The sequence below is a fragment of the Rhinolophus sinicus genome, chromosome 16, assembly GCF_057876585.1.
Source record: "Rhinolophus sinicus isolate RSI-liver-muscle chromosome 16, RSI-T2T, whole genome shotgun sequence".
NCBI classification, from domain to species: domain Eukaryota; kingdom Metazoa; phylum Chordata; class Mammalia; order Chiroptera; family Rhinolophidae; genus Rhinolophus; species Rhinolophus sinicus.
In genome coordinates this window covers 134,455,807-134,483,582 of record NC_142516.1, presented here as the reverse complement: position 1 = coordinate 134,483,582, position 27,776 = coordinate 134,455,807, and the positions used below count along the sequence as shown (strand labels likewise).

General features: G+C 42.0%; 1 long non-coding RNA gene across 5 annotated transcripts in view; it reads left to right on the top strand.

Annotated features, from left to right (window-relative positions):
* LOC141571033 (uncharacterized) overlaps positions 1 to 27,776 on the top strand; it is a 98,027-nt gene that overhangs the window by 21,129 nt on the left and 49,122 nt on the right. For all 5 annotated transcript variants that reach the window (XR_016019486.1, XR_016019485.1, XR_012495508.2 and 2 more), the window contains exon 2: positions 18,353 to 18,484. This is a non-coding gene — a long non-coding RNA (uncharacterized LOC141571033). The remainder of the gene's footprint in view (positions 1 to 18,352; positions 18,485 to 27,776) is intronic.

The window sequence follows — 27,776 nt, the reverse complement described above, 5'->3', positions numbered from 1 at the left end:
TGGTGGGTGTCCTTATAAGAAGAGGAGACTAGGAGAACACACAAAGGACCATGTGAGGACACAGTGAGAAGTGGTCACGGACAGAGTTCTCATCAGAAACCAACACTGCCAACACCTTGATCTTGTAGCCTCTAGGACTGTGAAAGAACACATTTCTTCGTTTAAGCTGCCCACTCTGTGGTGCTTTGTTAGCTCTAGCAAGCTAATATGAGGAAGGTGCTTAGAGAGCACAAAAGACTCTTCTCTCTTCTAGAAAGAGTAGGACATGCATCTTCTCACTTACCTTACAGGGCTGATAAGAGGCCCAGTGTGATAATAGGTGTGAATTTGATTAGGAAGCTGTAAATCACTGACTAGCTGTATGACCCTGGGTAAGTCTCTTGTGTCCCTGGGAATCAGTCTTCTGTCCTGCAGAGACCCTTGATACTCTGACAGTGGCTCCACACTGCTCCCCCATGCACCCCCTCCAGCTGGGGCCAAGGAGGCTTAGTAACAATAGATTCCCAGGCTGTTCTGCAGAAATACTGAACCGAAATCTCTGTAAGTGGTGCACAGGAACTTTTATTTTTAACAAACTTTTCAGCAGATTCCAATGGGAGGCCGGGTTTGGGAACCATTGGATTAGATCATCTCCAAGCTTTCTGCTTGATCTAGCATTCTGTGCTTCCACACAAAAGGTTTTGATCCCCGTCCTCCAACAAAGAGGATGGAACCCGGAAGAAAGTGGGCAATGCAATCTTTTCCCCATCAAACACAGATTATGGCCTCCTTTTATTGCCTGCACACTTCGCTGCCAGTCTCCAGAAGTCCTGAAGCTTCACAGGACAGCTGGGTTTTAGGAGAGCTGGCGGCATGCTGTTGATGGTGCGCAGAGTGGATTTGGTTTGGGGTTTAGGTAGATCAGGATGAGGTGATGATGAATGTGAGGCCCACGGCTGTGGTGACACAGAGACTGATGGGCTGAATCCTGTTCCCAGCTTTGTAATGTTCTTGTTATGCAGCCTTGGCCAGGATAGACTGTCTCTGTGTAGTCATAAAATTCATTTATTTTCTGCTCTACCTATCTCATGGCACTACTGGGACGATCAACTGAGATGATGATTATTAAAGGGCCTTGAAAAATAGAAATCCTCCATACCAACCTCTGGTTCTATAGTTAGAATATAGTAAGAATAATGTGCTAGGGCTGGGGTTGAAGTCGAGTGTGGCTGAGGCAAAGCACAGGTCTTGGGAAAGCTAGAAAGATGAACTGGTTAGTTTTGTCCACATTTTCTGATATATATGTGAATAAATTATGCAGCTTTGGTTAATGCCTCGCCAAGACTTGTGATAAAATGAAATGACTCTGCATCCAGCACAGGGAAAATGGGTTACTATTCCAGATCCTGGTTCAAAGGCTTCAGGCCAAAAATGTGGCAGAGGTAGGATATTCATCCAGGTCTTCTGACTCTGTAATTTGATGCTCCTTCCCCACATCACGTGGCCTCTTTCTGAGGGTAAATGTTGTGCACTGGCAGGGGTCTCACTCCCCAGTCATACTCTTTGAAGGGCAAGTTCCAAAGAGAACCTCACAAGAGTCACCACTGATATTAAATCCTTTGAACACGCACACCCTGATATGTAGAAGACCCATCCTGGTTTCTCTGCATACCTCAGGCATGTGTTGATATTTGCACATCTGATTTTCATAATGCTTTTCAACCTCACAATATTTACAGATGTTAACTAGTGAAGCTTCAGAGAGTTCTATGTGAGGCTGGCAGTTCTAATTTCAATTTTATGAAAAGGGCAATTCAGAAGTGATGGGACTTCCTCCATGTTTCTGTTAGAAGGGAGACCCAGTTCTAGAAGACTGATTGTTTTAGCTCAGACTACACCAACTCATCGCTCTCTGGCGTATCATCTAGTCCCTTAGTCACCTCTCAGGTGGTTTTGGATTGGTTGGAAAGATCAGTCGAAGTAGTTGCTTTACCTATTTTATATAATTCTTTGTGTGTGTGTGTGTGTGTGTGTGTGTGTATGTGTATGTGTGAGTGTGTAGATATCTACACACGCACACACACATATAAATAAAAAATTTATACAAGTATATATTTTCCCTCAATCATCCCAATGATGTCTTTTGTTGGTTATTTTTGAACCAGGATGTAATTACAATTAACACATTGCTTTTGGTTTTTATGTCTCTTTTAGTCCTGGTTAATCTAGGACAGTCTCATCACTTGCTCTTTTTTTCAAGACATTGACTTTTTCAGGAATCCAGTTCAGGTATTTTATAGAATATTCTACATTCTAGATTTGTTAATCTTTTTATGGTGTTTTTAACCTACTCCTCTGTCCCCTGCCTTTCCTGTAAACTGAAAATTGGGACCAAGCCTTCATTAGGTTCAGATTAAACATGTTTTGTAAAAATAAATCATTGGTGATGCTTTGTTCCTTGGCATGTTCCACATCAGGAGACACATGGTAGCAGGTTGTCCGCTGTTAGTGACGTTGTGTGTGATCACTTGGTTAAAGGTGGTGACTGACAGACCTTGCAAGTATGGGTCACATTTCCACTCTTGCAACCTGAAGGGTGATACTTTGGGACCCTGCACATCTCCTGCTCCCAACAATATCTCACTGAATGGTTTTAGCATCTTTTGATGAGCCTTGCCTGACTCATTGATTCCTTTGGAGGTTGCACAGTGATTTTTCTAAGTTTATCATTCCTTCAGTATTACCTGGCCTTGTATAAACAATAGCTTTCCTCTGAAGCTCCCCTCCCCCTCCTCCGTCTTTGAGGATCACTGTGGATTTGTGCATTTTATTTTTTTAATATGTTACAATAAATTACAGTCACTTTTGATGCTTGAGTTTACCCAAATTCAGACAGTGAGAGTGCCTCCACATTGGCTCCTGTGTCCTTCTGGTCGGACCTGAATGGTCTTTGAGTGCTTCCCTCATTTTCTGGCACATCATGATTTTCCTGTTTCCTATTCTTTTTTTGCCCCAGACCTGACATCAGCCATTTCTTAGAGAGCCCTGATTTCTTTCAATGGGGCATGGTGTTAAAAACCAAGGTCTGGTTTAACAATACTGAACTGTACACTTAAAATTGGTTAGGATGTTAAATGTTATGTTATGTGTATTTTACCACAGTTAAAAGAAAAACCAGCCAAGACTCACATGCTAGTTATGTTCATTGTTACTGTCCTAGTTTCTAGAGCCTTTCAGTGGGCAGAGCTAGGAAAGAATCCTTTGAAAATGAATTTATGTTCATATTCTCAAATCTAATCTAACTTGTAGATTTTCTACATGGAGAAAAAATTATGTAGGTTTTTCCTTCACTTTATGTATGTATCTCTGCTCTTTTATTCTGAAAAATCTTGGTTTGTAGACTAACTTATTTTAACTTGTTTATCTTATACATGAAATAGTTTCATGATTATAGTCACAATATGTCTATTAATAATAAGTTTACCAAATGAAGGATTTTTTATCCTCAGAATGTAGTTGTAGAGAGAGAATAGAGTCATTAAAGATGTACAGAGTATAGTGTTCAAAAGTTATTCAAAATAATACAGTCTCGCATAATACAGTTATGTTGTTAATTTGATAACCAGTTACGTTAATTTGTTGGTGTTCCATTTAAGGTTGTAGGGTTTTCTTCCCCCTTTCGATTTAATTTTAGCTTTTGAATATGTAAAATATTTATAAAGCTTAAAGGTCAAAATAATATAATAATTATGCTTGGAAAATCCTTGATCCCATTTCTAGCTCCCCATTCCACACCCCACCTCCTGACCCCACAGGCAGTCATTTTCATTTATTTCTGGTTTATCTTTCCTTTGTTTCTTTTTGAAACAACGATAACAACAAAACCGTGTATATGTATCTCCCTTTCTTTCACAAAAGGAAGTATATTTTACTTTCCCCTATTGTTTTCTTTCATAAAAGGAAGTATACACTATGTACTAAGTGTATCATTTACATTATTCTTGATTTTTTTTCTTACTGAAGATGTTGGAAATCATTCCATATCCATTCATTAGAGATCTTCATTTCTTTAAAGTTGCATAAAACTACACTGGACAGGTGTACCATTGTTTATTTAACCAGTCTCCTTTTGGTAGACATTTGGATTGTTTCCAGTCTTTTGCTATTATAGATAATTTCATAATGTGTAAATGTATTTATGTGTCATACATGTATTTGTCGAGTTGTATCTTCAGGGTAGATTCCTAAGAGTCCCAATTTTCCTTCTTAAAGGTTTTTGCCACCCTTTAGCTAATATCTGTTTGTTTCCTCCTTCAAGTGCTTAGTTTGTCAAAACTAAAAGCAAAAAGTAGTAATGGGATAAGAAAGAGGGTTTTGGATCGTTATCAGTGAACATAGTAACTGAACAAAGAATTTTTAATGTTAAACCCTGCATAAAAACTTACACTATACAGAGCAATCATTTGTGGACCTCATAGTTTATACTTATAATTAAAATTATCTTAAACTATACATAGCAATTAGTGTTCAGTGCTGTTTCAATTCATATTCTCTTTTTTGGCCTGTGTTCTCTTCCTGTGCTTGGGTCTTCGCTATTCTGTGTTCCTGAATTCTAAGCACATCTTAGACACTGGACTTTATTTTTTAAAAATTTGACTCAGAGTGGTTATACTTCATGCCAGCATAGTTCTGCTGAATGGAGTATGAATTTTTACTAACTTGGGCAGCTCCTTTATTTTCCAGGGTCACTGCTCAGGCGTTCAATCAAGTACTCATGCTAACTCCCTGACATCTTGCTAATTAAAATCCCTCTACTTAGATATGAGTTGGTAGTGTATACAGTTGACTTTTGAACAATGTGGGAGAGGTTTGGGGCACTGACTTCCCCCCCGCCCCCCCAGCAGTTGAAAATCGGTATGTAACTTTTGACTCTCCCAGAACTTAGCTACAGTCTGCCCTCGGTATCTGCGGGGAATCGGTTCCAGAACCTCCTGCAGGTACCAAAATCTGTAGATGCTCAAGTCCCTTATATAAAGTGGCATAGAGCAATGCATACAGTTTGTCCTCTGCATTCATGGGTTCCCAGCTGCAGATTGAAAATACTGTTTTCAATCCATGGTTGGTTGAATCCAGGGATACTGAAACCCACAGATATGGAGGGCTCATTGTATTCATTGAAAAAAATCTGCATATAAATGGACCCCCGCAGTTCAAACCCATGTTGTTCAAGGGTCAACTGTAAACCCTTTACTCACCTTCATGTATATCATTATCCTAACTAAGACCAAGGTTAGAAATAATTGAATTCCTGTCATACAACTCTTGCATTCTGAAATAAACTTTAACTCTATGCCACATTGCTGATCCAATTTCTGAATCATGTAATTCTTTACTTTTTTTATATCTTCTACTTCCCTTCCCTCTATGAACATTTGGTTCAGGAAAGAATGTGATTGATTCATCCATGGGGAACAAGTGAATTGCTATTTCCTTTGTGCTTCCCTAGTGTTTTATACTTATGATTTATATCTCTTTTATAGCACTTAGACATGTGGACACAAAATGATGGCAATGCAATGTGAGATTTCCCCAGTAGACTGTGAGTTCTTCAACGGTGCCTTGAGAGTAAAGTCTGCATCCTTATGCTGTCACAGTGTGGGCGTAAATGAATGAACGATAATGCCCTAAACTTATTCCTCCTGGGGCATTCATACTTACCCACTGAGGCAAACTGTAACATTTCAGGATCACTCCAACAGAAAAAAGGACAATCAGCAAGAATCCAATATGCTTATCTGTGAGGAGGTTGACATGCGAGGAAAAGGGTGAACTGTCATTTTGATAAATATGGGCTAAAGAAAGCATTCTCATCCAAATCATTAAGGGAATACCATAGAACCACAAGAAATGCAAAATGTAAGCTAGCTAGTTCCATCCTATTTTCTGTATCTTTTTCCCCCCCCAGCAACCTTGGTGTTATTAACTCCATGCTCTAACCAACTGAGCTAACCGGCCACCCCCTATTTTCCGTATCTTTATAGTCTAACTCACAAATGACCACAAATGAACCTTTGCTTAGGTCATCCCAAATGTCCCAGTTACTCTAGCTTCCCAGGGTCATCTTTTCCTTTACCACCCATTAAAGCGATGTGGCCAACAAGAATTCTTAGGCTCCTACAGGGACCAAGTGTACTAATGAAACAAATGTCTTCCTGGAAACTCTCTGGGCCATCTTTCCTTTTGAAGTTATTCAGAGATGGTCTGTCCATTCCAGGATCCAGATGTCCTCTGTCTGGTTTGAAGACAGAGCTGGCAGTGGTGGAGACTCATCTCTCACCTCACATGCAGGATAGGTTTAGACATTGGGTGTGCTCCCATTTGGGATGCCCAGAGCCCACTCTTTGGGGGAAGTTCTGGATAGCCCTGGGATTTGCAGAAAGATGCGGAGGTTTCCTTGCAACCTGGAGACTTCACCAAGAGAGCAATAGTGGAAAGGATAAGAAAATGACTAGTCTGACTTGTGTGGGCACCTGATTGCCATTTGGGATGAGATTTTGGAGTCCTGTTGACTTGGGAGAGGCAGAAAAGAGAAGTGGAGGGAGGTGCAGAGTCGGTCATGCCTAGGGGATCTGTTTCTCTGGCCCTTTCTTTCTCCAAGTGCTTGGAGACTTGGAGAAACAAATTGACCAATTATGGGGGGAGATGAGCATATAAAAGGTAACAATAATACAAAGTAGAGAGTTCTGCGGGAGGAAGCCAATTTCCTTCAGCTAGAAAGGTCAGGAAATGCTATCCAAGCAGAACTGGCCATGAACTAGGTCTTGTGGAAAGCAAAACTTGGATAAGCAGAGAAGCGGAGGACTGGCTCGATGTGCAGATTGGAAGATGGGAGGCATGCGGCATGTTCCAGGAGCATGCAGAAGGTCCAAGTGACCCAAGGGGTGGGCTCAGGTAGGTGACATGTGAGAGACGAATTTGAAGAGATAGGTTGAGGTTGGGTGGCAGCGTGCTTTGACTGTTCAACGAAGAGCTTTATATTTTACCCTAAAGGCAGGGGCAGATTCAAGTTTTGTGTTTTTTGAAGCATGTACTATTTGGAAGTCTCACTCTAAGAATAAGAATACAAAATTATGAAAACAAAATTGCCAGGGCTCATTGCAGGGACCAATGAAAATGACAGGTCATAAAGCTCGGGATGCATTAGTTTCTCTAGAAAAGGGGAGCCCTGGAATGTTTTTGAGCAAAGGGTGTTCACTGGCTGCCATGTGTGGCAAATACTATTGGTTTCAGGACTGGATGCAGACACAATGTTTTGGAGTGCCCATGTTGGTTCCAGATGAGCTGACAAGCTTGAGGGGGGCTGTATTAGTTTCGTAGGCCTGCCAGAACAAATCACCACAAACTGAGTGGCTTAAAACAACAGAACTTGATACTCACCATCCAGGAAGCCAGAATTCTGAAATCAAGGTGTTTCAGAGTTGGTTCCTACTGGATGCTCTGAGGGAGAAACTGATCCATGCCTCTCTCCTGGCTTCCGGTGGCTGTTGGCAGTCCTTGGTGTTCCTTGGCTTGTAGACATATTACTCCAGTCTCTGCCCCCATCTTTACAGTGCCTTCTCTGTGCTTTCTCATCTTCTCATAAGGACATTCATCACTGGATTTAGGGCCCACTCTAAATCCAAGATGATCTCATTTCAAGATCTGCAAAGACCTCATTTCCCAATAAAGTCAGGTTAGGACTTGGATGTATTTTTTTTGGTGGGGCGGGGAGCCGAGGGGAACACTATACAACCCACTACATGCACTAACAAAAAAATACTGCACAAGTCAGTGCTTGTGTCTCTACCATGGACCTAAGCTCTCTTGCCGTCATGCACTCAAACCCAATCTGAGTCTTGACGGTGAGACCTTGGATGAGTCACTGGACTCCCCAGGCTTCAGTTGGTTTAGCAGAAAAAGAGGTGATTGGCCTGGAGTCCCACATTTGACTCTACATTAGAATTTAAAAATCTTACTGCTGAGGCCACATCTCACATCAAGTAAACCAGAATCTTGGGATGGAGCTTAGGCACTGATGTTTGTTTGTTTGTTTGTTTTAAAAAACCTCTTTAGGTGATTCCAGTGCAAATATATTTGAGGCCAGTGCTTCTCAGTTTTAAATGTGCATGTGGCTCACCAGGGGAATTGTGTGAAAATGCAGATTTCAACTCAGCAGTTCCAGGGTGGGGCCTGAGACTCCACATTTCTAACGAACTCCCTCTTGATGTCAGTGTTGCTGGTCTAGGGACCACACTGAGTATTAAGGGCCTGCATGAACCCCCCAAACACTCCCAAGCTCTAACATGAGCCCACTCACTCTCCTGCTGGGGTAGGTTTCCAGTCTGTTATGGAGTGAGGTGGAAACAACATCTGTAACAGGAAATAGCTTTTGTTGAGAGATGGTTCAGTTTGGAGATGGTTTATATGTTGGGAAAATCCATATGCTACGCATAAATGGGCTCTGAATCTAATGACATTATTTAGAACCAGTTTAAATGAAACTGAGCAGCCAGCTGTGTGTGTGCTCCACTCTGGGCTGTGGAATGCTTGTTATAATATAACAAGGTCCTTGAGACCTCTGAAAAGGGACAGCTCCCTTTCAGCAAACAGTTGCCAGAAAAACAGTAGGAAGGATGTAAACAGTCTCCAACTTCAGATTTTAATCTGTCAAGTGTTGGTACTGTAAAAGCAAACCTCTCCTCAGGCTGGCCCTAAGCATTTACATGTCACACAGAGCACGTGGGGAAGGTCAGAGAGGTGCACTCAAGGTTCAGGCTTTCTGCTCTGCACTGAGTCTGCTGGACCACACCTGAAATGCTCACCTGCCCTGAGACTGGTCCTGGATTTTCAGCAGTGATTCTTATTTGTGGCAGGATCTTAGAACCTGGGGAAATCTAGCTGGTACTCACGCCCAGACACTCACCAGGCCAATTGAAAACAGTTTTTCTGGGGTAAGGCTTGGGCAAGGGTATGTTTTAAGTCTCTTCAGGTAATTTCAATGTGTGCTAGGGATGCTTCGCACGTTCCCTGGCAATCCAGGTTGTAATAGACCACAGTTTATTCGGCACGTAGTAAGAGTCCTGTAAGGAAGGCACTGTGCTCAGCCCCGGGCTACGACAAAGAGCACGATGGCGTCTATTCTGGCTGAGAGGTCAGATAGAAAACAACAAGCTGTGGAATTTATAAACTTTAGTTGTGATCAAGAGGTTGTAATACAGGATGAAGTACAGGCTGCTCCAGAAGCGTAACATGGAAATCAACCAGTCCTTGGAGAAGTGACATTTGGACATAGTTCTGGAAGACAAGTCAGAATCATCTAGAAAAAAAAATGAGGAGGTTGGGGAGAAACTGTTTCAGATCGAGAGAGCAGCCTATCCCAAAGCCTGGAAGAAAGAAGAGCATGGTGATTTAGAGGAACTGAGAGAAGGCCTGGGAGGGGTGATGCAGCGGGAGGGAGAGAGCCCAGCCACTTGAACGTGGAGGAGCCTGGGGCCTTGGAGGCCATGTTGAAGCTTTGGTATTTACTACTTTGTAAATGTATAAATAGCTTCAAAGTTTTTATGTTCACTCTCTCCCAAGAAAACTCCAGGGCAGAGTGCATGTGCCTTCTAATTTATTTTTTTCCTTCTTTTTCTTTCTTCACCATCTTCCAACACCTTTACTATACTGTCACTAAAGTTTCCAAAGAGCCCTCGCCTACATGCTATTCATTTGTTTTTTACAAGGTATAAGATTACGTCATTGTTGAAGAGGGATCTTAGATTTAGAGAAGTTATGCTACTTGTTGAAGGTTACATACAGGGTTAGTAGGGACTCTTTCTGTCTTTCTCTCTGTCCTTCTGTGTCCCTCCTTCCCTCTCTAACTTTTTTCTTTTTTTCCTTCCTTTTTCTTGTCTTTCTTTTTTTTACAAAGTGGAATCTGAGTATATATGCTACTTTATAACCTGCCTTATTCGTGGAACACAATCTTTCAGTATTTTATTCACATTCTTAAATATTCTTCAAGAATGTGGTTTTAAAAAAATGGCTGCTGATGTTCTGTTATTGGGATATATCATAATCCAATTAGTCAATCCTATATTACTGGGTATTTGTTTTCTCTGATTTTTCTAAATGTTCATTGTTCTCTGTAATGAAGATCCTTATACACAAATCTTGAAGGACATTTTTGATCATTTCTTTTTTAATTTCTTAAAAAAAAAATTTTTTTTGGTGTGGGGGGGTGGATATTGGGGAACAGTGTGTTTCTCCAGGGCCCATCAGCTCAAAGTAGTTGTCCTTCAGTCTAGTTGTGGAGGGTGCAGCTCAACTCCAAGTCCAATCGTCGTTTTCAGTCTTTAGTTGCAGGGGGTGCAGCCCACCATCCCGTGCGGGAATAGAAGCAGCAACCTTGTTGTTGAGAGCTCGCACTGAAACCAACTGAGCCATCCGGCCGCCCCTGATAATTTCTTTAAGAAAAAAATTTATAGGTGGAATTACGGTGTCAAAGGCTATGTACAATTTAAACATTTGTTACACATATTGCTAAATTGCCTTCTAGACTGATTGAACAGATTTAAATTCTCATCAGCAGTGTATGAGACTGCCCAGGGGAAAACGTTTCACTTAAGGCCAATCGATCTGTAGCACTTTGGTTGCTGTGAATATTTCAATCAAAGCAAAACAAGGGAAGCAAAATGTTTCACAATGGAGCTCTTCATAACATGGACGCATCCATTTCCCCTTTGTTAATGCTCGCTTTTCCCCCAGTCTACCTTGGGTGTTAAGGGTCCAAGGTGGATTTTCTTATGTTTTTGTGGCTCTGTTTTCCCCCTTGCTCTCCTCCTCCTCAATCCGTCTTATTTTTCTAGATGAGCTTGGGTCTCACTTTATATACAGAGGGTGCCAAAAAAATGTGTACGTGTTTTAAGAAAGGAAAAAACTGTATGAAAATTGTAATAATATATACCGATAACAAAAGATGAATACAAGTCATGTGTATACATATTTTTGGCACCCCCGGTATTTGTAAGACACACAAACACAGGTTCACCATTGTCCCTTAAAACTTAGATTTGTTACTGTAAATCTGTTCCCAATTTCGGGAATTCTAGTGATGTAGTCACAGAAATCAGGATTTTTAGTGTTGAACGGGACATTGGAGGTCATCAGGCCCATTGCTCCATTCACATCAACCAACTGGTGATGGTCACATTGCTGGGTGTCCATCACCTGGGGAAGTGGCTGGTGGTTACACTGAGAGCAAGTTACTTTCATTAGAAATTTAAAAAATTGTGAAATATTCCAAACATACAAAAATACAGAAAACAATGTGACACCCATGTTTCTACCATGTGTATTTACCAAATATTAATATTCTGTTATATTTGTTCTAGAAATCTCTTTTAAAAAGAATAGAGCTCTAATACAGTTAATATAATTTCTCTTCTTCAAGATTTTGTTGACTATTCTAGGCCCTCTCATTTCAATATAAATCACAGAATAAAATTGTCCTCTGATTTTTAAAGCTAATCCCCATTTTTGGATATTTTCCTCAATATTTCACTATTATGAATCATGCTTTGATAAATATTTGTACACAAATACTTATGTACATTCTCAACTTCTTAGTATAAATTTCTAGAAATTGTCTTGTGAGTCAATGATTAAACATATTTAAAGGCTTTTCATACAAATTGTCAAACTGCCCACCTGAAGTATATGAGAGTGCCCCTTTTCTTGCGTCCTTGATAACACTGGATATTATCTTTAATTTTTTTCAACAATAGGCTATATATAAAATGTTAGTTTATTGTAGTTCTAATTTGCATCTTATTGACTACTAAGGACAATAAAAATTTAATCATGTTTATTGATCCTTGAAAGTGTTTTATGAATTGCCATCTTATATTCTTTGCTCATTTTTGTATTGGAATGTTAGTATTTTGCTTTTAATTTCTAAGTGTTCTTTGTTGTTATACACGTTGCAAATATATTTATATAGACCACTGCTTTTTTTGTATATTTATTTTATGATTGGTCACATTACTCAACCTTATTTGTAATTATGAGAATTTTAGCTATTTCTCTTGTGCTTTATATAATTATACTATTGATATAGATTATTTTTCTCTTTTCTGATACCTATACTAATTTTATTTTTATATAGAAAAGTTAAAATACAACAACTACTTGTGTACTTTCTATATAGAAATAACAATAATGGTTGTATTACTCATTTTTTTCCTTATCTTGTTGCAAAGTTTAAAATTTCTAGAACAATATGAAATAATGGCTAAACGGGCATATTTGTTTTGATTCTTTTTTTTTTTTTCCTGACAGGACATGCAAGGATATTCGGTTGGTCCTTAAAGCTTCATTATTTTTCTAAACATAATACTTTTTCGTTTGGAATATTTTTATACTTACAGAAAATCTGCAAAAATAGTATAGAGAATTCCAATATACCCACATCCTGCTTCCTCTATTGTTAACACCTTACATAACCATCAAAAATAAGAAATCAACATCGGTACATTATTATTAACTAAACTCTAGGTTTTATTTGAATTTCAATATTTTTTTTCTATTTCAGCATCCAATCTAGGATACCTCCTTGCATTTACTTGTCATATCTCATCAGTCTCAATCTGGTCTGTCACAATTTCTTAGTCTTTCCTTATTTTCGGTGGGGTATTAGTCAAGTATTGTGTAGAATGCTCTTCAATTTGAATTTCTCTGATATTTCCTCATGATTAGACTGTGGTATCAGTTTTGGGGAAGAAGACTACAGAGGTGATGTTTCCTTCTCATCAGATCATATCAGGGGGTACCTGTGATCAACATGTCTTGTCATTGGCAATGTGTAACTTGGTCACCTGGCCTAGGTAGTTTGCCAGGCTTCTACCTTGTAAAGTTACTTTTATTCCCTTTCATACATTTTTCTTGGAAAGCAAGTCACTAAGTCCAGCCCATACTTAAAGGAGGTGGGGTTTGATTCTAACTAAACTAGAATGTTTCTAGTATTCTGTTGTTATGTCATCAACTTTTGGCTTTGATATACATATTCTTTATCACGTTAGAGATGTATCTAAGATAAAGGTATTTTTACATGCGTCAGCAGCTACCTAAATTATAATTTAGGAAAGAAAATGAAAATATTGAGTGTAGAGAAAGAGAAGGGCTTTGAAGAAATGAAAACAAATATTCAATAGAAAGAAGTCCCGCTACCTGTGTTAATTCAGAGGTAGCTCATTTGAACTAGTGAAAAGTCTGATATATATATGCAAAGTAGTTAAACTTTAATTAAAGCCAGAAAAACAAGTGGTTGTTCCCTCCCCTATGGGTACTCTCCATTCTCTGCCTCTGCTCTCTCCATATCTCATGGACTTTGAAATGAAGTCTTATGGTTCAGTCTCTCTGAGCATCCCTTATCAATTAGTAAGTGGGCCTCATGTTTTTCATGTCTTTGGCTCACATCTGAATTCTACAATTTTTGCAGCCCTCTTAGAGGTATTAAATTATTAAATTGTTCACTCATTTGCCGTATTCTTTTGACCATCCTTCGGTACCACACTGCTGTTTGAAGAGAACTGTTTCCTGCCTTGATTGTGTCCTTGGAATTACTAATGAGATAAATCTCTTTCAAGGTCCAGTCAACAGGCAGTGCTTCAGACTCTTATTCAACTCCAGGCTGTACCTGGCTCCACGCCATGGTTCATGACCCTCTCAGCTCAGCATCCCAGGGATTGCTGTTACAAAAATACATTTTACATGTTGATCCAAATTGCTTGCAATAGCTTGAAGGTTAGCCACATACCACTATGCCATAGTACACTGACCCAGAACCACTGTGCTGCACAACACACACACACACACACACACACACACACACACACACACACACACTGTGTCGTGGTGACCAGTTGAGGATTAGATTCCCTTCTGTCTTATATTAAACCTGTACTATTTTACTCATAAGCAAAGCTGGACTTGCCTCTTTCAGCAAGTCTCTTCCCTTCTCTGGACTTCAGGGTTCTTATCTTTAAAAAAAGGGGACTGAATCTCTGCGTTTTTTCTACTCTCCGTGGTGATGATTTAAGATCAGAGAGTGGTCTCCTTGAGTTTGGAGACGCTAAATTATATTTTAAGGCTTTTCCCTTCTATAATTCCTACAGTAGGGGCATATTGCAGTTGAGTATAGGAGGAAGAAAGAGAGTATTTTCAAGCTACCCCCTACTTTCAGAATTAGAAAAAAATATTCTCCTGGTTGAGAACCACTAATGTAGTTCTTCTCTGGGCCCAAAGGAATTGGTCAGTAAGGTAACCATTGATTAATTGATTGCCTGATCAATTTTTACCCTGTGTACTCATATTATTTTGCATTGTGTGTGCCTCTGAAATTTTCTTTGGTAATTTTTGGTTGTGAGCTTTGGCTTTTCTTTCTAGTTTGCATTGAATAATGGAGATCCAACCCCCCCCCCCCCAATCCCCATTCTTTAGTCTCCTCTGTTTGTCTTGGGACAGCCTGAAATGCTGGCAGATATCTCCATTTGGCAGCTGAGTATTTGGGAGACACTTAGGGCCCATTAGTGCACTGGCAGAAGGAAGTGGTCTAGCGTGCTGGCCACAGCCACGTCTAATTGCATAGGGAGCAGAGGGCTCATGCCCCCTCTGGTAATTGCTGTGGACGGGGTCAGCAGGGCAGAGGCTGCCTTCTGTTGGGGCTCCCTCCCCCACCAAATTCCCTCTTGGTGAAGGCAAGTCGGCCATCCCATGACACCCCATCTGTCTGACTCATCCTTCCCTCCCTGCTCCCATGCCACTGCCCCATTCTGAGCGCATGGGCTCAATCAATCTCTTCCGACACCAGGGCCAGGCAGAGAAATGGAAATCAGACAGTGGGACTAATGGCTTAGCTCCCCAAGCACCTGGACTGCCCCCAGGGCTCTGGACACATTTCATGGGGGGCTGTCCATCACCTTCTGGAGTACTTTTGCTAACCCAAACATCTGAGCAAGATGATTCCTCTTACCTACTCCCCAAGACGTAAACTAACTGGAGCACTGTTTCCACAGCGCTACCTGATAAGAGCCAGCTGGGAGCTAATCACCAGTGGATGACCTGGGCAGCAGTGGAGAGGGAGTGAAGGAGTCTGATAGTCGTGAAAATCTGCTCTGTGTTCAAATCAGTCAAAACACTTATAGAAAACCTACTTTAGCCTCAGAGCTGTCCCCTCAACTCCAGATGTGCAAGGTTTGCATGAAGCTCATTAACTTTATACAGCAAAGATATACTTTTGGGGATAGAGGGAGGATGTTGGGAGGAACAGTAGGAGGTAGGTAGAGCTTGGTAGGAGTGGAACTTGGGGTTTCTTTCCCATGACTCTCGACTGCAAGACCTCTTCTGGATGTCTCTTTTGCTTGGGAGCCCTTAGTCAGAAGGGCCAGTGATGCTGCAGGCTGTGCCCGTGCAGTGTGGGCGTCCTAGTGAAGTAGAAATAGCCCAGGGATTGGCATCAAGTAGATGTGGGTTTGAATCTTCCTTCTAGATTTAATAGCTGTAACCTTGGGTAAGTTACTAACTCTCCCAAGTCTTAATTTCTTTATCTGTACAATGGGGATTATCCCAAGGTGGAGATTAAATGACATCTGATTCACCAAGTGCCAGCACAGCACCTAGCGTAATGCAAACACGCCCCTTCCTTTCTCTTCTGCCTACTTCATTCCTACCATCTGCTCTCTTAGCCAATACCACCTGGTACCACCTGGTGACCCATTGTCAATGGTTTCTGCTCATCTTCTTGATCTACAAGGCTGGACTTGGACCTCTGGGCAAGGCAGTAGCAGAGGCTGTGGTGAGGATCCCAGGCGAGCTCAGGTGGCAGCATGAGTCTCTGCTGCTGTGTGTCCCTCTGCAGCACAATGAAAGGATACTCATAGTGTCCTGTGGTGTAGGGACATGAGGATGGGTTATGGAGACAAGCCGGGGTCTCCGTTAGCAGGGAACAGGGAGGTGGCAGTTACTTAGCGTGTCTCTGTGACCAGGATCTACATTGCCTGGGTAAGGCAGTGGAGGTGGCTTGGGACTTGACCTGCATGGGACAGTGGTGGAGAAATACAGGGTTATGTTCTTGAGAGCTTCTGGTAATGTTTTGTCAGCCAATCAATACATCACCTTGTTTTATGTGTGTTTCTGTTTAAGGACAGCTTATTTAATTTATATTGTTGATTCATTAACATTGAATTCATGACCAATAGCGCTGTAGCTCATACCTGAATGAACTTGGCTAGCCCAAGTAATTTTCTCCGTATGTCCCGTTCTAGCCTTGTGCCTAGAGCACTAGATAGTGCTTTGCTTGGGGGCCACAGTGAAATCACCAACAAAAGGCACAAACAGTGTGGCACTAAAGGCCATTTGAAACAAGTATGAAAGCAGAAGGCAGAGTTTCGCTTTGCTCAGTCTCATCTGGGAATGTGCATACAGGACGACTCAAATTTTCACCCCAGTACATGTGTTCATGAATGACCAGGAAAGCTCTGCACTATTGATTTTGGATTTACAAGTACATTTTAGTGAATTGGCAAATTCGTCAATATGGGATCTGTGAATAATGACGATCAACTACCTTGCTTCTCCCTCCTCCTTCCCTCTGTCCTACGTCTCCAAATGCTTTGAACAGAGCCAGCGTTTTAAGGAAGATAATCACAGAATAGACAGGATTCTTTCTCTCTGGAACTTGGCTAGTGACTTAGCACTTATTTGCCTCAACTTTAACTTTAATTTTGAATTGATGAATAATTTAAACCATTCTCTGTCCTCAGGTCTAGGTATCAGGCATGCAGGGACCTATGAGGTCTGACCCTCTGTCACCTTTCTTCCTTATCTTGCTCCAGGCCCTTCACAATCGAGCTCCAGCATATGGAACTCCACAGTTTCCTCTTAGGCACATATGTGTTTGTGCGTTCTCATATCTGTGCCCACGCCCTTTCCTGCCTGGCTGGCTTCTCAAGAATTACCTACCCATGAAGTCTGACAGTGAGGCCCTTCTCTTTCTGTTCTGCGTGACATCCTAAGCATGTAAACCTATTAGTCCCATTTTATCTAATTATTTCCCTACTTGTTTGTTTTCCCCATAAAAATGTGAGACCTTTGAGGGAAAGGACCCTCTCTCATCTTTGGCAAGCAGCTTCATGAAAGGATAGTGGATCGATGGATGGAAGGATGGATGGATGAAGGAGGGAGACTGTATTCTCAGATGTTGAAATGACAGATTGCTCATCGTGGTTGAAAACACAGGTATATGCTGATCAGAGAGGGAAAGCAAGGTCGCTTATTTTCTTCTATATTTATGTAACCATGTCCATGGGGTTAATAAATCTCTGATCTTGGTCACAAAGGTTGAAACAAGTAAGAAGCAATTTATTGGAACTCATTGTGTGCAGTGAAATATCATGTAAATTGTAGACCTTTCGCTTCAAATTTCACATGTCTATGAAATATATGTGACAGATAGCAGAGCGCAATCAAGCAGAAGTAGGAAGAACACTAGACAGAGAGTCCTAACCTGTGTCTAAGTAGTAATCGCTACATACCATTCATTGTAAGTCATTTCACCCTCAGTTTCTGCACCTGAAAAATAAAAGGATTAAGAGATTGTACCAGAGTGCTAGAGTTCTACTATTGTCAACTTCTGCTGTTGTCATCAAAATTTATTTGGGCAGTATACTGGATTCTGTTGTTTCTATCTGCCCAGCATCTTTCCCTGCTTCCTTTCTCTCTAGGATCAGGCATGGCCATGACAATCGGATCTGATGAATCAGTATATTCCTTCTATCTGGTCAAAAAGATTGGTTCAGGGTTGGGCACATGACTAAAGCCCAACCTATAAGACTCTGTTAGTCTTCCTACAATATCCATTTTCTCTGTCTTCTTTAGTAGTAGAACTCCTAATTTTTAGCTGGGCTTCTTAGTACAAGGAATAAATGTTAACATTTCCAGCCTGCCTTAGAGCTAGTTGTGGGCGTATGATCAAATTTAGCCAATGGGATATAAGAATAAATATCATATAATATGTTTCCAAAGTGTTCTTAAGGGAAAGGGGACAAGCTCTATTTCTTCCCTTCCTCTTTTATGCTGGTTGGAATACAGACAAGATGGCTGGAGCCCAAGCAGCCACATTGGGCTGTGAATTGGAAGTCACTTATGGCAAATAGCAAAATGACAAAAAAGAAGCTGATGACTGGAGCAACAAGCCATTCATCCCTGGACTGCATACCTCTGGACTTTCTTTATATAAGAGAGAATAACTTCTTGTTTAAACAGTTGTCATTTTGAGTTTTCTTTTACTTGGCAGACTAACCAGATCCTAAGTGATGGAGAGTTATTAGGGAAGAGAACCAGCGGATGTGTGAGATGACAGAGGAAGTGAACCTTGCCAGTGCGTGGGCAGTGTTGCCTGCATGAAGCCTCTATAGGAGGAAGCAAGGTAAGAAATCAAGAGTGCTTCCGTCCTGCGACATGATTTAAGTGACTGGCTGTGCTCGAAGCCCACAGCCTTCGTTGATGTGTGTCACTACTCTTACCTAAATCTATATTTGTGTAAATCAGGGGCTCTGTCTTTTGCAATTTAAAGAGTCCTATCTGACACAAGCAGCAACACTACTTCTTCAAACAAAGTCTTGCTCAGAACCCCAGCCGTATTCAACAGATGCAAGTGGAGCTACTTCTGCCAAAGCAAGGCCTGCATCTCTCTGGAATTCCTTGTTTTCTTCACAGCACAGTTTGGAAACCACCCAATTATATGAGTCTGTGATTCTGTGGAAGAACATAGCTAATTCTATACCAAATATCTGCCCCTTTTCTAGATTCACTGCCAAGCCAGTTATTATATCATTGCTACTTTTCAGCACTTTCCCCCCCGCCTCCCGTTAGTAATGTTAACAAGAAGGTGGACACCTTGGTTGAGACAGGCGGGCTCAGTTCCCCCTCAGCTATTGCAGCACATTCAGTATCCTCAGCTTATTCTTACTCAAGCTTTGCTAATCAGGCCCATTAGCCCTCAATCATGCATTTACATTTTCACTCGTGAGTCTTGGGCTTAGGGTTAGTTAGACCCATAGGGACTTCACCCTCCCTCGAATTAATCCTGCTATCATTTGAATCTTTGGCATTTGGGATAGGCCCAGTTGGTTGCCTTTTAGAACCAAGTTTAATTTTCAAGTGCTTGGTGAGATCTTGGAAGGGGGTCAGATTCTCCACCTGGATGCCAAGTTCCCATCGCTGCCAGAGAGACATGGAATATGGGACCCAGACCACCTGTCCCCTTTAAGGATCCACGTGGGAGAAAAAGGGCCTCACCTCTTCTCCTTCTGCTCCCCCTCCAGCTCGGGAGCAGGCCCACTCACTAACCACATTGGGTCTCGGCTGGGGAAGGGAGGTGTGTTCTCTCCCTGTGCCCAGCGAAGGATGTCTCGGACCACCATTGATTGATTGGAATGTCGGAGCTCTTTGCCAGCGGGACGAGCATTTCCCTCTTCGTGTGCGCCTTGTTGACATTTTCATCAGCAGCCCAGGCTCTAAAAGCCACATCTTGGCAAGAGAAGAGGTGAAATCTTACTGACGCCGTTGCTCCAGGCGATCACTCCGGATTCAGGGTTGAGTCTTTTCATCAGAGGCACAGAAGCCCTGGGATCAAAGCGCGTAATTCTTTCCAGCTTCAGGGAAGATAGATGCAGCAATAATAAACTGTGTTTTCCTTTTCCTAGGGCTTATGTATGCCCTAGCTGCTGACCCAGGGAATGTTTAAAACTAGACTCTGGTATCAGATCAGAGGCTTGATAACGTTTCCCACTCCTCGTGTGAGAAAAGTGGCATGTGTCACCATCTTAAAAACTGCCTTGGGGTCGGGCCTAACCTGGTCAACTTGCTGTTGCTTTTTCAGGAGATGATGTTACCCAAAGACAGGGAGTGGCTTAGCGAAAACTGGTGAGTCTTAAAGGGAACAGAATTAGACCAGCACAAATGCTCCTCTCCCCAGAGGCAGAAAAATAAAGTTCCCATTTACAACAGCCCTTGAGCTGACAGACATCGGTACCCTTTTTATTGTTTGTAAGTTTCTTTGCTTAATCAGTAACTATACAAGTATTAATTGGGGCCTTGTTTTGTGCCTAGAATCATACTTGATACTAAGGGAAGTCTGGAGAAAGATGAGGGGTGTGGTGTCTGTCATCGGAAGTCCCATGGTTTAGTGGAACAGAGACACTGATGTATTGTGAGTCCCAGACCACAGTAGACATGGGAAAGCAGGTAGGGGATTTGGTTGCTGAGGGTACAAGCAGTAAAGTGAGATTCACAAGATCTCAAATTTTATTCTAAGTCAGTGCACCCTAGGTATGATCTCATCTCTGAACGAAGCCTTGCCAGACTTTCCTGCGGGAATTTCAGTTTCAGGAGAACAGCATCTTTCTTGGGCTTATTTACAGTTTTGTGTCCAATGGAATGTCCAAAGAGTGGTAGATATTTGATAAATATTTTCTAAATCAAAGAATTAATGAGAGACCGAGGTGGACACTGGTCCACACTCCCCTCCTTTCCCATGGACTGTCTTTACACTTGTTTCTGAACAAGTTTCGGGGCGAGGATGACCTTTTCTGCCCTGTCTCTAGAAACTGGGTAAGGATTCCAGGGATGGGTAAAATGTGTCCCAGCATCTGGGAGTGTATTGCCAGACACTCTCCCCTCAGTTGCTCATCAGAGCGGCCTTCCGAGAGCTTTCTGATAATCTTATGAGAGAAGTCCAGCGTGCGTTTATCTTTGGGAGGCATATGCATTCCCCTTTGCTGTCTCTAACGGTTATTATCTGAGAACTGTCTAGACTTTAGATTCCAACTGGGCTAAGAATGAGAATGAAATATTTCTTCACTTGGGGGTGGGGGTGGACACAGTGAAATATTCCCATTCCTGACCTCTGGGGCTGACTCCCTGCACAGTCAGCTAGAGGCCCCACAACTTGGGGAATGGGATTTGTCAGTGTCTAAGTGATGTCCCATCACAAGGAGACTATATATTGCTTGGCTTGCACAAAGAGTTTTCGCAATAAACTTTTCCATTTGGGTGAAAAGGGAGCAGGAAAAGCCTTTAATCTTGCCTTTTGCGTGATATCTGTGATAGGGTTATAGGGTGATTGCTCCCAACTGCTTAGAGAGCCTTTCGGTGGGATGGTGGGAGGGGGATCCCAACCCCCTTTTGGATTTATGTCTAACTTTCTTTAAAAAAAAAAATCCCCTTTTATCCCAAAGCTCATCATGCAAGCATCTAGCCAAAAGTACATTTTTTTTTTTTGCAGTTTATTAAACATGGTACCTCTTAGATCTTATATTAAAATCTATTTCCTTTCTGTAGGGGACAAGTTGAAACCAGAAAAGTTGCCTTGTAATTTTTTTCCACTTTGATTCTGCTGTTTGCAAAGGGTACCTCCGGTTCTGCAGTTGCAGTAGGGAGCTGCTCTCTGGGGGAGGATGGGAGTTAACTCTAGATTTTTGGCCTCGTTGAGGGTGGGGGAAAGCCCTGGCTTTCCTCCACCACCTGAGTGGGCCAGGCTCCTCCTCACCCCTCAGCTTTGACTTGGCATCAGCAGAGTGAGTTAGGGCAGCACGTCACTGTGAAAATAAGTTGAATCAAACTCTTCTAAACCAACTCCACAATCAAATAGAAACTATTATCTATAGTTGTAGCCTCCAAGGGGATTTCTCCTCTCTGTGGGGTCTTCCAGACTTCAGTGATGTCTCTTTTCATCTTTTAGAGCATTTGTCTGATAGCAATGGACGATTCATGGTCAGAAGGGTCTTAATACCCTGCCTGAGTCTAGAAATCTCCACTGAGAAAATAACTCACTTTCTTCCAAGAGAGCCTGCCTCATTGAAGGCCCCTCTAATTGTTAAGATGTTCCTTCTCAGGTTGGGTTGAAGTTTGTCCTGCTCCCGTGCACTGGTCTCTGCCCTGGAAGCCCTGAGAATCCCATTTAATCTAAAGCACTCTCCCATGAGGAAGAGTGGAGACACTGGTCTGAGACTCAGGACAGGAGCTGGGAGCTCAGATGCTCTCAAGAGCCTCAGAGGAGACCTAAGTGGGTGGCGTAAGCTGGTCAGTAAGCTGGTTGGACAGTAAGTGGCTGGTGACAGACTTAAAGCTGGTGAGACACACAAGAGTGATGAGAGTTCCATTTCCAAAAGGCACAGCCACTTCTCCTGCCAATCACTGCTGTGTGAAAATGTGGGCCCAGTGTGGGCAGAGCCTGCAAATTTTTTTTAAGAGAAGCTCCAAATCAAGATTTTTAAACGAAATCTCTCACTTTCTAAATCCTGGCAATTAATTAAATAAAATTAGCATAGAATAGCAAAACCAAACAAATCAATCTTCGGGCCAGGAGCAGCCCTGGTGTCTTCACTTTGCGATGGAAGAATGAAGGTCAGGAACGGCAGGTGTGAGAACAGTGTACAGTTCTGAAAGCTTTAGGACTCTGCACCCCATCCTCATGTTACTTTTGCTATTCTCTGTTTCCCAGGAATGATTAGCATGCAGCCCTTAAGTGTTCACATTCAGGGATAGCAAAGAAAGGGACAGACTGTGTCCCATCTACAAGCAGGGAGGGCAGCTTCAAGCGATGGTGTGAAGGGCAGGATGGTAATAGGAGAGAAAGCAGGCAGAGAACAGGTGCCTGTAGCAGGGAACAGAGAGAACTCACAGAACCGCTTGGCTAGAGCAGAGAGAGGTCCCCGACATTCCCTGATGCCAGAAACTCCTGGGTCCCTCCAGAGTCTTGAAAATTGCATTCCCCTGGGGAAGCGAACAATAGCTTAACTGTTCGGGTGGGTAGACAGAAGCTGACTGGGCAGAGCTCTGGGGTAGGGACCAAGCGGTGGATTTCTTGGGCAGGAGGTGGACGTAGAATGGGCTGAAAAGGGAGGTAGGAGGGCACTAACACGGGCTTCTCTGAATTCAGAGCCCAAGGAGCTAGCTCTATTATGGGGGCTCAGGAGGGTTAATTTTTGTTTCCTTGCTGGTGGCTTGGTTAAGATCTCTCTCTTTCTCTCTCTCCATTATATAGGTGTGGACCTTTCTACTTTGTCTCTGTATACCCTGCACCAGTAAGCCCTTGATGAATGTTTGATGAATGAATACACTGTGTATGTACCTGTGTGTAAAACCTGTAGTGTTAATCCTGGTGGAGGTCTGCACACTCCCCTCAGGAAACCTGGATGTGAACCCAGGCTCCCGGGAGTTCATGATGATGCAGGGAGGCAGTCATGAACCGTCAATCTGGCCTTGGGGTTCCTGGGCTTAACAACTTCTAAACAAACAGGAGAAAGTCAGTCCTTCCTGGGCTTTCCCGGGGAGAAAGTAGACAGGTAGGAAAAATTTACTCTGAAGTCATGGCATGCATACCACCTTTGGAGAGAGCTGAAAGGCATGGTGGATACTTGCTGGCCAGAGTAGGGACAGGGTGTTGTTAGCCCAATCCCTAGGGAATTTTCTAAAGTTCTCAAAGGGGATGGAGAAGCAAAGAGGAAGACCTAGTGGGCTGAAAAAACTGTAACCACTCGGAAAGGTTCTGTTGGGCCTTAGAGCAGTGACAGGGGTGGAAAGGAGGAGAATAGCAGCAGGAGAGGAGGCAGGAATGACACCACTCGCCATTCTGCTGCCCAGGTAGCCAGCTTTCGAGTTCTTGTGGCCTCTCTGGCTGGAGGCAGGGCCCATAGTCTCAGGTTATGCTCAGAGCTTGTGAGTGAAGGAAACAAACAAGTCTATTAGTACCTGATAGTCTATCAATATCTATCTGCCTATTACCTATCTATCTAGCTAGCTAGCTGGCTATCATCTATCTATCTCCTATCTATCCACAATATATATTTATGTATCAATATACATTATGTGTATGAAATGAATATATTCAACATTCAAAATGTTCATGCCTATTTGCATGTCAATACTCAAATAATTTTATCACATTCCAGAAAATGCTGAAGTGATGAGGCCTAGAATGAAAACATCTAGATTTTTTTCACTGACTTGGGGGTACTCTTTGGATTTCTTCCACTTCTGCTTCCCATTCTCTAATCAGTCTTCTTACTTCTGAGAAAAGCATTGCTAAATCTGCAGTCCATTCTTAAATTGTTTTAATTTAAAAGAAGATGGTGCTAAAAGACAGAGGGAGGAGCATTCCCCCACAGAAGTTATCTATTTCAAGGGCATTTGAAATTCCAGATGTTGATATTGAAATGTGGCTTTGTAGTCATGTGTTTGGAGGGAGAAGCTGCTTCAGAACTGCCAGCCCGGCCTTAGCTGAGTCAGTGGTTCATCTTTTGTGTTCGTCTTCAGTGCCTGCCCACCTTGGGCACTGAGCAGGCAGCTGCTGGGACAGGGACAGGACTTCGGGAGGAGAGTCATTCCTTCTCCTCAAGACAGCTGGCTGTGAGCACATCAAATCAACCAAGTCTGCTTTCTAAGAAAGGGAAAAGGAAATTCCCTTGGGAAGAAGCCACGGAAGTTGTGCAAAAGAATCCCGGCCCACAGGGACCAGTGGAGCAGAGCTCAGTAACAAAATGTGGGTTTTGAAAGAAAAAAAACCCTCAAAACAATGTAGTTTCAAGAATATTATTTGCCAGTGACCCCAGAAATTCCATAATTGTGTCTCCTCCCTAAGGCAAGAAATAGAAACCTTGAAATGAAGGGAGTGACGTGTAGCCTTCTTGGACAAATTGGCATCTACTGGTCTCTCCTCTTGCCCACAGCAGACAGCACTCATCTGCACCACATATTTTGGCATTTAATTCTACTGTTTCAAATTATTCTCTAGTTGTTTCATGCTTAGTTGTCTTGTCTTTCCACATAACTTGGTGTCAGTTCTTCCGTTTCAGTATCGTCACTAACGGGTGCTTTCTGAAATCTGCTGTGGGCAAGAGGAGAGACCAGTAGATGCCAATTTGTCCAAGGAGAATACTAGGCTGTGGCTCTCCAGCTGGTGTCTGAGGAGCATTGGGGGCTGTGGGAGCCCATGTGAACTCTATGGTCAGCCAGGTCACCATGCTGCCACCTCCTTCCGGTCAGCTCCTTGCTGTGTTTGCATCCCCTTCCTGGTGTCTTGCCCTGACCTCCACAGGCCTTCACATCCACATTTCTGCTTCTTGCCTGAGGCTGAGAAGTACTGCTGCTTCCAAGATGGTGCCATATCACTGTGCTCTGCTTTCTGAGATCCAGTCGTTGGGCGTCCACTCAACTCAGATCTAACTGGAGTTGATGATGCTCCATGGACTCGGTGGTTCTGACTCCAGCCCCACCTGGCCAGGGTCAGCCCTCCTATCCTGGTCAGTTTTCTCCTCCAGTTCCACTCCCCCCCACACCATTAAGAACATTTGCAATTCATGGGAAGAAGTCAAAATATCAACATTAACAGGAGTTTGGAAGAAGTTGGGCAGAAAGCAAGAATATGGATTTTAGCCGAGGCAAGATCCTGTTGGATTAGCCATGTCTGAAGCTGGTTGTCACAGCAAAGATGGGATAAACGTGGGCCAAGAGGATGTGGAGACAAGAGGTTCCTTTTCAACCCCTCATCCCTCCCTCCCCTCCTTCCCCATTTTAATTCTTTGTATGTGCAAGATAATATGTTGGTTATTTTGCACTGGCCTTTTTCAATGCCTGAAGTTTCTACCACTAGATTTACAATGGTTGCCGCAAATTACAGTGGTTATTAGTCAGTAGGAATGTTTGAGCACGAGGAAGGAGATCAAGACGCATCAAGAGCAGTGGCTTCCAAACATGGTTGGGCAGATTGAGACCAGACTGTCATGATGTTTTCACTTATCCTGGGAAAATGGAAAAAATAAGGGCAATGGAGTGAGTTATTCATGAAGTGAAAAGTGGGTCATTTAAAAGACGTACTGATTTTGAGATCACACTTAACTATTCTAGGATAGATATATTTGCTTTGAAAGATTAAGTGATATAAATTGATAGTAGGTTTTTTTTCTTTTTTGTTTAGGTTTATATATGACAAAACAGTTGGCAACTCCAAGTCAGCCTCTTTGTTTCTTATTTATCTTTGTAAAAAAATGTAGTGGTTCACAAGATCCCTAATTTTGATAGAATCCCTAATCTAGAGCATGGGGTCCCATTAGAGAGCAAGCCTGGGTGGAGTCCAGGGGGAAAGGGGACCTGGAGAGCTAGGGTCTAGGAGCATCCGGGGCTTGGGTATGAGAGAGATCCAAAGCCTATAGAACCTGTCCACCTTGTGCCCAAAGCCAGCCCTGGTGCCAGCATGGTAGACGCACAGGAAGGATGGAACGAGAGTAATTCTGCCTGAGCTAGAACTCTTCCTTCTTCTCTTGCCTCAGCGAGAAGGCTATCAAGTTGCCAGAGAAACTCTCTTTCATTTCTTATCTAGATGAATGCTGTGATCCATCAGGAGACTGAGACGGGTTAGGGAAATTGCTGTCTACATTTCAGCACTAGCTGGCTTTGTGTTTTGGTGAAATGCCTAACCCAAGCTCTGCAGTCAAAGTCCAGTGTGCAGCAATGTGAATAACAGTCATGTTACCAAGTTAAGCAATCACATCATGGAGACACACATACATATACACAGAAGAGTACACGAACTATTCCATAAAAATTTGGTTTTTTATTTGTTTGTTTTTACATTGAGTTTAAAGGCCTTGTAGGGGAAAGATAAATTCATCCTGGAGTCAGGATGCTGGGGCATCCATCTCCAGCCCCACCATTATCTTACTGTGGTTTCTAAGGAAGCATAATTTTCACAAAAAATGGAAGCTAGGAAAGCAAAATGGAAAATTTGAGAAGATTAAAATATACGCAATGCTTTTTAAATGCCTTTTATAGTTCTGAAGTGACTTTGTTAGTTTAAAATAGAAAAATGTAGTACGTATAAGTTGTTTTGTTCAGAATTACCACATATTTGCTATATTAGTTTCATAACTATAGGTTATTCAGAAGTCACACATTTTAGATTTAATCCTCTTGCAAGTATTGAACATTTTTATCACCAATGTAGTTACAGTTTACTGATCTTTAAATAAGTTAGATTTCATTGTTTAGTTTTTCGTTATTTAAAAAATGTAAATAACTTATCTTTCCTTGGCTTTTAAAAAATTTCCTAAAGATTGCAAAAAGTCATTGTAGTTGTTATACTTTGGGGAACTTAGTCATTTCTCACAACGTCAAGTAGATTCAGAAAGCTTTCCTATTCAGAAAGGGAACTAAGAAATAAAGTTATCTTCAAATTCTCTCATCTGTATCATTGAGTTCAGCCTTTGACAAGATTTGTCTAATGTATCTCATTTCTCAGGTGTCACCATCAGTAGTTTCTCTTTCCTAAAGCTTATTTTTTATTCTGTCAATAAACTTCTGCAAAGAGATTGGTCCAATCTTTTCCATTTTTTAAAATCCGAGATTATTTTTCTTTACTTCCAAATTATCTATGAATATCACAAACATAGACCAGCTTTTTTCACACAATGCAGATGATGGAGAAATGCAAAGCAGGTGGAAAGACATAAGGAAGAGGGACAGAGCATGTGACACACAAAAGCTACAGAGCAGAAAGAACAAATTCATCAGCCACTCAGGCCTCTCCTTACATCACTCACATGTTCTCAATTCAAAAGATACAGAAATATCTTCTCCAACATCAAATTCTTGGTTTTCTAATCTTGTCATGATCGATCTGGGCAAAGTAAATTAAAAACCTTCTGGAAAGGATTCATCAT